At 39.6% G+C, this 10,056-nt stretch overlaps 4 non-coding genes across 4 annotated transcripts; all 4 read right to left on the reverse strand.

The window, feature by feature from the left end:
- Nucleotides 1–282: 282 nt before the first annotated feature.
- TRNAR-UCG (transfer RNA arginine (anticodon UCG)) lies at nt 283–355 on the reverse strand. Its single transcript has one exon. It is a non-coding gene; the product is annotated as a tRNA-Arg (tRNA).
- A 5,337-nt stretch (nt 356–5,692) lies between these two features.
- On the reverse strand, nt 5,693–5,765 carry TRNAR-CCU (transfer RNA arginine (anticodon CCU)). The gene has a single exon. It is a non-coding gene; the product is annotated as a tRNA-Arg (tRNA).
- A 796-nt stretch (nt 5,766–6,561) lies between these two features.
- Nucleotides 6,562–6,634, reverse strand: TRNAR-UCG (transfer RNA arginine (anticodon UCG)). The gene has a single exon. It is a non-coding gene; the product is annotated as a tRNA-Arg (tRNA).
- Nucleotides 6,635–9,733: 3,099 nt separating this feature from the next.
- On the reverse strand, nt 9,734–9,806 carry TRNAR-UCG (transfer RNA arginine (anticodon UCG)). Its single transcript has one exon. It is a non-coding gene; the product is annotated as a tRNA-Arg (tRNA).
- Between the last annotated feature and the right edge of the window lie 250 nt (nt 9,807–10,056).

Genomic DNA, 10,056 nt, shown 5'->3' on the forward strand with positions numbered 1-10,056 from the left:
GGCACACACCTTGCAGTTCTTCTACACACTTAAGCTAAAAACCCATTCTGTCTCGTCAAAATTCTGCAAACCTATTACATATTCAGTGCGTCGGCATAGAAGCACTTTTTAATGCCACTAAAATGCACAAGTAGTTAGACTGAAGATGCAACCTGAATGAGTTTACAGTATGTACTCCACTTTATTAATGATTAGTAATGAGAAAGTGAGGACTACAAGAGTATTGGAAAAGACTTTTTCCACTCTGAATGTAAAGCAGATTGTGTGACCATTGGCCAGAATTGACCACGAAGGGACTTGAACCCTCAATCTTCTGATCCGAAGTCAGATGCCTTATCCATTAGGCCACGCGGTCATCCGTTCACCTGAGATGATTTTTATCATGTAGGTGGTATGCACGGATGGAGAACATATTATTGAAAGGTATTCAGGTTTACATCCCATAGTGTTCTTTCAGCTCTTTTCGCTGGAAGCACTTTTTTGGAATCTATATATTGAGTATTTTATGAGTACGATATGCTTTTGTTTTCCTTTTTGCATACAAACCTCTTTCCTCATGAGTTTAAAGCTCATTTGTATGGTCTACATAGCTCTGGACGTTTCCAGACGTGGAGTGAAACTGTTTTGAAAGTAGGACAAATTGCTCCTTCCTGCATATGCTAATTTTTCACACTCACATAGGTTGTATAAGTTTTATGAATCCTGGCTTGACCTATTCAAGTAGCTGAAAGCCTGTCACCACCTCTAGAACAAGATTCACACCAATCCAATTCAAATCATTTTTTCCAAAGGAATATGTTCTGGCCGGTCGAAAATGCATCTCACAAAAATAGGCATTTAAAAATATACTTTGCAGTTTCAGAACACTAACATGACTGTGAAGTGTACACAAGTAAAATGGGACCGTTTCAAAGTACCTAATCCCTCATAAACTTCTGAGAGGAAGCATTTAATAAATCTACCTAGTTTTCTGGAAAAGAGAGAGGGAGGATTTTTTGTTATCACCTCAGATGGGACTTGAACCCACAATCCCTGGCTTAGGAGGTCAGTGCCTTATCCGTTAGGCACTGAGGAACACATGCATAGCTCTTTTCTAGAGGCATTATTTAAATGTATTCTATGGTCAGACACCGGTGTGTGCACACAGGGCATTTCTCACTTCTCTCTATAAGTAAACTTCCCATTTTCATCCTCTTCCATCCCCGACTTTAACGCTCTCTTCTATGCTATAATGGAGACTTTGCAATTTTAGCAAGTGGAGAGAAATTGGAGAACCACTTTCGACTCCACACTTCTTCTTCACTTACTTCTTTTCTCAATATACTGGGCTTAGAAAATGGTAACAAGCCATCCTTCTCATCAGCAGGACACGGAAAGAGGCACCAAGTCTCCTATCCAAGTTCAACCACACTCTGCAACTTAACCATTGCACTACAAATTAGGCAACGGGGGCATCAGCAAAGGCAGCCAATGTGCTGATCCTTTATACATTTTGTGTAGTACTTTTCTTACTCGGAGGCAAAATCAGCACTTTAACTGCCCAAATCATACAAATTTTACACATGTAGCACTCTATGCACACATAGGCACATACCTTGCAGTTCTTCTACACACACTTAAGCTTAAAACCCATTCTGTCACTTCAAAATTCTGCAAACCTATTACATATTCAGTGCGTCGGCATAGAAGCACTTTTTAATGCTACTAAAATGCACAAGTAGTTAGACTGAAGATGCAACCTGAATGAGTTTACAGTATGTACTCCACTTTATTAATGATTAGTAATGAGAAAGTGAGGACTACAAGAGTATTGGAAAATACTTTTTCCACTCTGAATGTAAAGCAGATTGTGTGACCATTGGCCAAAAACAACCACGAAGGGACTCAAACCCTCAATCTTCTGATCCGAAGTCAGAAGCCTTATCGATTAGGCCACGCAGTCATCCGTTCACCTGAGATGATTTTTATCATGTAGGTGGTATGCATGGATGGAGAACATATTATTGAAAGGTATTCAGGTTTACATCCCATAGTGTTCTTTCAGCTCTTTTCGCTGGAAGCACTTTTTTGGAATCTATATATTGAGAATTTTATGAGTACGATATGCTTTTGTTTTCCTTTTTGTATACAAACCTCTTTCCTCATGAGTTTAAAGCTCATTTGTGTGCTCTACATAGCTCTGGACGTTTCCAGACGTGGAGTGAAACTGTTTTGAAAGTAGTACAAATTGCTCCTTCCTGCATATGCTAATTTTTCACACTCACATAGGTTGTATAAGTGTTATGAATCCTGGCTTGACCTATTCAAGTAGCTGAAAGCCTGTCACCACCTCTAGAAACAAGATTCACACCAATCCAATTCAAATCATTTTTTCCAAAGGAATATGTTCTGGCCGGTCGAAAATGCATCTCACAAAAATAGGCATTTAAAAATCTACTTTGCAGTTTCAGAACACTAACATGACGGTGAAGTGTACACAAGTAAAATGGGACCGTTTCAAAGTACCTAATCCCTCATAAACTTCTGAGAGGAAGCATGTAATAAATCTACCTAATTTTCTGGAAAAGAAAGAGGAAGGATTTTTGTTATCACCTCAGATGGGACTTGAACCCACAATCCCTGGCTTAAGAGGCCAGTGCCTTATCCATTAGGCCACTGAGGCACACATGCATAGCTCTTTTCTATAGGCATTAATCAAATGTATTCTATGGTCCGACACCTGTGTGTGCACACAGGGCATTTCTCACTTCTCTCTATAAGTAAACTTCCCATTTTCATCCTCTTCCATCCCCGACTTTAACGCTCTCTTCTATGCTATAATGGAGACTTTGCAATTTTAGCAAGTGGAGAGAAATTGGAGAACCACTTTCGACTCCACACTTCTTCTTCACTTACTTCTTTTCTCAAAATACTGGGCTTAGAAAATGTTATCAAGCCATCCTTATCATCAGCAGGACACGGAAAGAGGCACCAAGTCTCCTAACCAAGTTCAACCACACTCTGCAACTTAACCATTGCACTACAAATTAGGCAACGGGGGCATCAGCAAAGGCAGCCAATGTGCCGATCCTTTATACATTTTGTGTAGTACTTTTCTTACTCTGAGGCAAAACCAGCACTTTAACTGCCCAAATCATACAAATTTTACACATGTAGCACTCTATGCACACATAGGCACACACCTTGCAGTTCTTCTACACACACTTAAGCTTAAAACCCATTCTGTCACTTCAAAATTCTGCAAACCTATTACATATTCAGTGCGTCGGCATAGAAGCACTTTTTAATGCCACTAAAATGCACAAGTAGTTAGACTGAAGATGCAACCTGAATGAGTTTACAGTATGTACTCCACTTTATTATTGATTAGTAATGAGAAAGTGAGGACTACAAGAGTATTGGAAAATACTTTTTCCACTCTGAATGTAAAGCAGATTGTGTGACCATTGGCCAAAAACAACCACGAAGGGACTCAAACCCTCAATCTTCTGATCCGAAGTCAGTAGCCTTATCGATTAGGCCACGCAGTCATCCGTTCACCTGAGATGATTTTTATCATGTAGGTGGTATGCATGGATGGAGAACATATTATTGAAAGGTATTCAGGTTTACATCCCATAGTGTTCTTTCAGCTCTTTTCGCTGGAAGCACTTTTTTGGAATCTATATATTGAGAATTTTATGAGTACGATATGCTTTTGTTTTCCTTTTTGTATACAAACCTCTTTCCTCATGAGTTTAAAGCTCATTTGTATGCTCTACATAGCTCTGGACGTTTCCAGACGTGGAGTGAAACTGTTTTGAAAGTAGTACAAATTGCTCCTTCCTGCATATGCTAATTTTTCACACTCACATAGGTTGTATAAGTGTTATGAATCCTGGCTTGACCTATTCAAGTAGCTGAAAGCCTGTCACCACCTCTAGAAACAAGATTCACACCAATCCAATTCAAATCATTTTTTCCAAAGGAATATGTTCTGGCCGGTCGAAAATGCATCTCACAAAAATAGGCATTTAAAAATCTACTTTGCAGTTTCAGAACACTAACATGACGGTGAAGTGTACACAAGTAAAATGGGACCGTTTCAAAGTACCTAATCCCTCATAAACTTCTGAGAGGAAGCATGTAATAAATCTACCTAATTTTCTGGAAAAGAAAGAGGAAGGATTTTTGTTATCACCTCAGATGGGACTTGAACCCACAATCCCTGGCTTAAGAGGCCAGTGCCTTATCCATTAGGCCACTGAGGCACACATGCATAGCTCTTTTCTATAGGCATTAATCAAATGTATTCTATGGTCCGACACCTGTGTGTGCACACAGGGCATTTCTCACTTCTCTCTATAAGTAAACTTCCCATTTTCATCCTCTTCCATCCCCGACTTTAACGCTCTCTTCTATGCTATAATGGAGACTTTGCAATTTTAGCAAGTGGAGAGAAATTGGAGAACCACTTTCGACTCCACACTTCTTCTTCACTTACTTCTTTTCTCAAAATACTGGGCTTAGAAAATGTTATCAAGCCATCCTTATCATCAGCAGGACACGGAAAGAGGCACCAAGTCTCCTAACCAAGTTCAACCACACTCTGCAACTTAACCATTGCACTACAAATTAGGCAACGGGGGCATCAGCAAAGGCAGCCAATGTGCCGATCCTTTTTACATTTTGTGTAGTACTTTTCTTACTCTGAGGCAAAACCAGCACTTTAACTGCCCAAATCATACAGATTTTACACATGTAGCACTCTATGCACACATAGGCACACACCTTGCAGTTCTTCTACACACTTAAGCTAAAAACCCATTCTGTCACGTCAAAATTCTGCAAACCTATTACATATTCAGTGCGTCGGCATAGAAGCACTTTTTAATGCCACTAAAATGCACAAGTAGTTAGACTGAAGATGCAACCTGAATGAGTTTACAGTATGTACTCCACTTTATTATTGATTAGTAATGAGAAAGTGAGGACTACAAGAGTATTGGAAAATACTTTTTCCACTCTGAATGTGAAGCAGATTGTGTGACCATTGGCCGAAAACAACCACGAAGGGACTCGTACCCTCAATTTTCTGATCCGAAGTCAGACGCCTTATCCATTAGGCCACGCGGTCATCTGTTCCCCTGAGATGATTTTTATCATGTAGGTGGTATGCATGGATGGAGAACATATTATTGAAAGGTATTCAGGTTTACATCCCATAGTGTTCTTTCAGGTCTTTTCGCTGGAAGCACTTTTTTGGAATCTATATAGTGAGAATTTTATGAGTATGATATGCTTTTGTTTTCCTTTTTGCATACAAACCTCTTTCCTCATGAGTTTAAAGCTCATTTGTATGCTCTACATAGCTCTGGACGTTTCCAGACGTGTAGTGAAACTGTTTTGAAAGTAGTACAAATTGCTCATTCCTGCATATGCTAATTTTTCACACTCACATAGGTTGTATAAGTTTTATGAATCCTGGCTTGACCTATTCAAGTAGCTGAAAGCCTGTCACCACCTCTAGAAACAAGATTCACACCAATCCAATTCATATCATTTTTTCCAAAGGAATATGTTCTGGCCGGTCGAAAATGCATCTCACAAAAATAGGCATTTAAAAATCTACTTTGCATTTTCAGAACTGAGAGGAAGCATGTAATAAATCTACCTAATTTTCTGGAAAAGAAAGAGGGAGGATTTTTTTTATCACCTCAGATGGGACTCGAACCCACAATCCCTGGCTTAGGAGGCCAGTGCCTTATCCATTAGGCCACTGAGGTACACATGCTTAGCTCTATTCTATAGGCATTATTTAAATGTATTCTATGGTCAGACACCTGTGTGTGCTCACAGGGCATTTCTCACTTCTCTCTATAAGTAAACCTCCCATTTTCATCCTCTTCCATCCCCGACTTTAACGCTCTCTTCTATGCTATAATGGAGACTTTGCAATTTTAAGCAAGTGGAGAGAAATTGGAGAACCACTTTCGACTCCACACTTCTTCTTCACTTAATTCTTTTCTCAATATACTGGGCTTAGAAAATGTTATCAAGCCATCCTTATCATCAGCAGGACACGGAAAGAGGCACCAAGTCTCCTAACCAAGTTCAACCACACTCTGCAACTTAACCATTGCACTACATATTAGGCAACGGGGGCATCAGCAAAGGCAGCCAATGTGCCGATCCTTTATAGATTTTGTGTAGTACTTTTCTTACTCGGAGGCAAAATCAGCACTTTAACTGCCCAAATCATACAGATTTTACACATGTAGCACTCTATGCACACATAGGCACACACCTTGCAGTTCTTCTACACACACTTAAGCTAAAAACCCATTCTGTCACGTCAAAATTCTGCAAACCTATTACATATTCAGTGAATCGGCATAGAAGCACTTTTTAATGCCACTAAAATGCACAAGTAGTTAGACTGAAGATGCAACCTGAATGAGTTTACAGTATGTACTCCACTTTATTAATGATTAGTAATGAGAAAGTGAGGACTACAAGAGTATTGGAAAAGACTTTTTCCACTCTGAATGTAAAGCAGATTGTGTGACCTTTGGCCAGAATTGACCACGAAGGGACTTGAACCCTCAATCTTCTGATCCGAAATCAGAAGCCTTATCCATTAGGCCACGCGGTCATCCGTTCACCTGAGATGATTTTTATCATGTAGGTGGTATGCACGGATGGAGAACATATTATTGAAAGGTATTCAGGTTTACATCCCATAGTGTTCTTTCAGCTCTTTTCGCTGGAAGCACTTTTTTGGAATCTATATATTGAGTATTTTATGAGTACGATATGCTTTTGTTTTCCTTTTTGCATACAAACCTCTTTCCTCATGAGTTTAAAGCTCATTTGTATGGTCTACATAGCTCTGGACGTTTCCAGACGTGGAGTGAAACTGTTTTGAAAGTAGGACAAATTGCTCCTTCCTGCATATGCTAATTTTTCACACTCACATAGGTTGTATAAGTTTTATGAATCCTGGCTTGACCTATTCAAGTAGCTGAAAGCCTGTCACCACCTCTAGAACAAGATTCACACCAATCCAATTCAAATCATTTTTTCCAAAGGAATATGTTCTGGCCGGTCGAAAACGCATCTCACAAAAATAGGCATTTAAAAATATACTTTGCAGTTTCAGAACACTAACATGACTGTGAAGTGTACACAAGTAAAATGGGACCGTTTCAAAGTACCTAATCCCTCATAAACTTCTGAGAGGAAGCATTTAATAAATCTACCTAGTTTTCTGGAAAAGAGAGAGGGAGGATTTTTTGTTATCACCTCAGATGGGACTTGAACCCACAATCCCTGGCTTAGGAGGTCAGTGCCTTATCCGTTAGGCACTGAGGAACACATGCATAGCTCTTTTCTAGAGACATTATTTAAATGTATTCTATGGTCAGACACCGGTGTGTGCACACAGGGCATTTCTCACTTCTCTCTATAAGTAAACTTCCCATTTTCATCCTCTTCCATCCCCGACTTTAACGCTCTCTTCTATGCTATAATGGAGACTTTGCAATTTTAGCAAGTGGAGAGAAATTGGAGAACCACTTTCGACTCCACACTTCTTCTTCACTTACTTCTTTTCTCAATATACTGGGCTTAGCAAATGGTATCAAGCCATCCTTATCATCGGCAGGACACGGAAAAAGGCACCAATTCTCCTAACCAAGTTCAACCACACTCTGCAACTTAACCATTGCACTACAAATTAGGCAACGGGGGCATCAGCAAAGGCAGCCAATGTGCCGATCCTTTATACATTTTGTGTAGTACTTTTCTTACTCGGAGGCAAAATCAGCACTTTAACTGCCCAAATCATACAGATTTTACACATGTAGCACTCTATGCACACATAGGCACACACCTTGCAGTTCTTCTACACACACTTAAGCTAAAACCCATTCTGTCACGTCAAAATTCTGCAAACCTATTACATATTCAGTGCGTCGGCATAGAAGCACTTTTTAATGCCACTAAAATGCACAAGTAGTTAGACTGCAGATGCAACCTGAATGAGTTTACAGTATGTACTCCACTTTATTAATGATTAGTAATGAGAAAGTGAGGACTACAAGAGTATTGGAAAATACTTTTTCCACTCAGAATGTAAAGCAGATTGTGTGACCATTGGCCAAAAACGACCACAAGGGACTTGAACCCTCAATCTTCTGATCTGAAGTCAGACGCCTTATCCATTAGGCCACGCGGTCATCCGTTCACCTGAGGTGATTTTTATCATGTAGGTGGTATGCATGGATGGAGAACATATTATTGAAAGGTATTCAGGTTTACATCCCATAGTGTTCTTTCAGCTCTTTTCGCTGGAAGCACTTTTTTGGAATCTATATATTGAGAATTTTATGAGTACGATATGCTTTTGTTTTCCTTTTTGCATACAAACCTCTTTCCTCATGAGTTTAAAGCTCATTTGTATGCTCTACATAGCTCTGGACGTTTCCAGACGTGGAGTGAAACTGTTTTGAAAGTAGTACAAATTGCTCCTTCCTGCATATGCTAATTTTTCACACTCACATAGGTTGTATAAGTTTTATGAATCCTGGCTTGACCTATTCAAGTAGCTGAAAGCCTGTCACCACCTCTAGAAACAAGATTCACACCAATCCAATTCAAATAATTTTTTCCAAAGGAATATTTTCTGGCCGGTCGAAAATGCACCTCACAAAAATAGGCATTTAAAAATATACTTTACAGTTTCAGAACACTAACATGACTGTGAAGTGTACACAAATAAATGGGACTGTTTCAAAGTACCTAATACCTCATAAACTTCTGAGAGGAAGCATGTAATAAATCTACCTAATTTTCTGAAAAAGAAAGAGGGAGGATTTTTGTTATCACCTCAGACTGGGACTCAAACCCACAATCCCTGGCTTAGGATGCCAGTGCCTTATCCATTAGGCCACTGAGACACACATGCATAGCGCTTTTCTAGAGGCATTATTTAAATGTATTCTATGGTCAGTCACCGGTGTGTGCACACAGGGCATTTCTCACTTCTCTCTATAAGTAAACTTCCCATTTTCATCCTCTTCCATCCCCGACTTTAACGCTCTCTTCTATGCTATAATGGAGACTTTGCCATTTTAGCAAGTGGAGAGAAATTGGAGAACCACTTTCGACTCCACACTTCTTCTTCACTTACTTCTTTTCTCAATATACTGGGCTTAGCAAATGGTATCAAGCCATCCTTATCATCAGCAGGACACGGAAAGAGGCACCAAGTCTCCTAACCAAGTTCAACCACACTCTGCAACTTAACCATTGCACTACAAATTAGTCAACGGGGGCATCAGCAAAGGCAGCCAATGTGCCGATCCTTTATACATTTTGTGTAGTACTTTTCTTACTCAGAGGCAAAATCAGCACTTTAACTGCCCAAATCATACAGATTTTACCAATGTAGCACTCTATGCACACATAGGCACACACCTTGCAGTTCTTCTACACACACTTAAGCTAAAACCCATTCTGTCACGTCAAAATTCTGCAAACCTATTACATATTCAGTGCGTCAGCATAGAAGCACTTTTTAATGCCACTAAAATGCACAAGTAGTTAGACTGAAGATGCAACCTGATTGAGTTTACAGTATGTACTCCACTTTATTAATGATTAGTAATGAGAAAGTGAGGACTACAAGAGTATTGGAAAATAATTTTTCCACTCTGAATGTAAAGCAGATTGTGTGACCATTGGCCAAAAACGACCACGAAGGGACTTGAACCCTCAATCTTCTGATCCGAAGTCAGACGCCTTATCCATTGGGCCACACGGTCATCCGTTCACCTGCGATGATTTTTATCATGTAGGTGGTATGCATGGATGGAGAACATATTATTGAAAGGTATTCAGGTTTACATCCCATAGTGTTCTTTCAGCTCTTTTCGCTGGAAGCACTTTTTTGGAATCTATATATTGAGAATTTTATGAGTACTATATGCTTTTGTTTTCCTTTTTGCATACAAACCTCTTTCCTCATGAGTTTAAAGCTCATTTGTGTGCTCTACATAGCTCTGGACGTTTCCA

The sequence above is a fragment of the Triturus cristatus genome, chromosome 4_1, assembly GCF_964204655.1.
Source record: "Triturus cristatus chromosome 4_1, aTriCri1.1, whole genome shotgun sequence".
NCBI lineage: Eukaryota > Metazoa > Chordata > Amphibia > Caudata > Salamandridae > Triturus > Triturus cristatus.